Source organism: Lipotes vexillifer, unplaced genomic scaffold, assembly GCF_000442215.2.
Source record: "Lipotes vexillifer unplaced genomic scaffold, Lipotes_vexillifer_v1.1 scaffold285, whole genome shotgun sequence".
Classification (NCBI taxonomy): domain Eukaryota; kingdom Metazoa; phylum Chordata; class Mammalia; order Artiodactyla; family Lipotidae; genus Lipotes; species Lipotes vexillifer.
Genome location: NW_006788807.1, coordinates 521,212 through 523,682, shown reverse-complemented (window position 1 = coordinate 523,682; position 2,471 = coordinate 521,212). Strand labels below are relative to the sequence as shown.

At 52.3% G+C, this 2,471-nt stretch overlaps 1 protein-coding gene across 1 annotated transcript in view; it reads left to right on the top strand.

Moving 5' to 3' along the window:
- The window catches only part of ZNF133 (zinc finger protein 133), a 31,063-nt gene that overhangs the window by 1,762 nt on the left and 26,830 nt on the right, over window positions 1-2,471 (top strand).

The window sequence follows — 2,471 nt, the reverse complement described above, 5'->3', positions numbered from 1 at the left end:
TGCTGAACCATGGGTGGGTTTCCTTCGCTCAGCTTTGACATCTTGTGCCTTGTAATGCGCCATCCCGGGATCAGGGCCCCAGCTGGTTTCCCCAGGAAGCAAGGCCTGTTGTAAGGGTGGCCATTTTCACAGGGACTGTTCTTCAGACCCAGCGTCCTCCTTCACTGCCCCTCCATCCTTGCGCCAGCGCTCCGTCTCAGTGTTTGTTCATACCTGCTCACTCCTGGGGCTTGTCCGCTGTGAAGGCCTCGGCCTTCTGGTCTTGTTCCGTCCAGAGCCCTCACTCCCTTTTTGTCCCAGGCCTGTCATTTCACACACAGATACCTCAGGAGGCAGCTTACACCTAAGGGCTTCTCATTGTAATATAACCACAATTTCATCATTACACCCAACAAAATTAATAGTTCCTTTTCCAGTTGTTTTAAACTTTCTTTCAGTCAGAACAGCTCTGGGCAGAGACAGGAGAGGGAGATGTATGTGGAATTCGGTGTGGTGGTTTTCCCTCTCTCTGCCCCTCTCCCCGCATTTCTTCTAACCTTGCAGATCTGGTTAACATCTGCAGCTTCTGCCCTTGGTACAAGCTGGGCCTCTTTGTTCTTTCCAGACTTACCCCCTGTTCGGTGGCTGCCGTGTTCTCTCCCCTGTGCTGTGCGCTGGATCCCCTTCTCCTTCCCCGTCTCCGCTGCTGCAGTGCCCTTGCTCCCGCCCCTTCTCCACCTCCTTCTCCCTCTGCTCTCCCTCCCCCCACCGCTGCCTCTTGAGTTGGGCACCTGAGGTATAAATACCGATCTTGCCATTCAGCCTGCTAGAAAGGGACCTTTCTAATCGTTTGCTTCTGTCCCCACTCCAAAGTCAGACTGCCCAGATTCAAATCTCAGTTTCACCATATCTAGCTGTGTGGCCCTGAGCATGTTACGTTGCCTCTCTGAGCCTTCTGTTCCTCATCTGCCAAGTGGGGATCAGAATGGTGTACACCTGACAGGGATGTTGGGTGTGATGACCCTAGCCATGCGGTTGGAACGCCTAGTACATAAATACTCAGTAACCATTCGCTAGAATTATTATTAAAGCTTCCAACTTGTTCTCCAAGTCACCCTTTCAGTGCCCTCCCCTGTTCCCTGCACTCGTCAGACCCTGCTTTACAGCTGCATGGAAACTTATTCCATTGTCTGCTTTTGTTTCTCCGTACCTCTCTGCTTGAGCATCAACTCCTGTGATGAGCTGGGACGCGCTCCCCCGGCAGAGCACGCTGCACGTCCCCGGCAGTATTCCCGGGCTCCCATTCGCTGTGGGATGCTTGACACAGCAGGACCCCAGGGCTCAGGCTGTCTCATGACTCTCCAGCTGTCCCATTGGACTGGGAGGTGGTTCTTTGACGGTCGGGTGCCTCATCTTGTGCTTGTTGAGCCACTGATAGAGTTCCTGGGACCGGGTTAAATGAGTGCCGGGTTAAGTGAGACTAAGTGAGCAATGCATGGTGAAGACATGAGTGTCATCCTTGCTGGAAGGATGGAAGTTCACGTGGGTCGTCTGATTGGAAAGTGCGCTGTGGGCACTAGTGGAGTGAGCCCCAAATAGCAAGTTAGTGTGGACTTGATGTGGGTGCAGGAGGGACCCAGTAAAGGGTCCTGAGCAGAGCAGGGACCACAGTTTCCCTCCAGCTCTTGCCCTGCAGCTTTCCTCCCCTTCAGAGCTAAACTCCTTGAAAGAATTCTCTTTTCTTTCTGTCTCCGTTAATATCCTTCCATTGCCTTTTAAATATTCCAGTAAGGCTTTTCAGCTTTACCCACTAAAAAATATTCTTTGTCTAAGTTACCACTGAGCTTCCTGTGGCTAAATACCAGTCCATGCTCAGCAACATTTTACATAGTTGCATTCGTCTTAGGATCTCCTTTCATGTTGCTGTCCCTGGTTTCCAGGTTTTCCTCCTACCTCATAGGCTGCGCCTCCTCTGTCTCCTTGGCTGCCTTCTTTACTCCCAGACGCCCCTGTGGAAGGCCCCGCTTCAGGTCCATCTCTCCTTGGTGGCCCCGTCCACTCTCAAGGCCTGAGATGCCATCTCTCTGAGGTTCAGCCAAGATCTCTGCCTTCAACTCCAAATCCCAGTCTCCTATCTACTTGGCATTTCCACTTGGGTATCTCATGGGCATCCAAACCTGATGTGTCCAACAACAAACTCTGATCAACTCCTGTAAACATGCCCCGCCCCCATGGAGGATGGACAGTTCTTTCAGGGAGTTCAGCTGTAAAAGGGAGCAGAGACATGGCAACGCCTTCAGCTTCCTCAGGCTCAGAACTTCGGAGTCATCCTCGACTCCTTTCTTGCTCTTACACTCCATATCCCCAGTAAGCAGCCTCTGCCGCTCCTGCTGTGGTCCGGGCCACCACCTCACCTGGATGGTCATAGCCCTTGAGTGATCTCTGCTTCCTTCCTTGTCCCTCTCAGTACAGCTGTATTAGTCAGTTCAGCA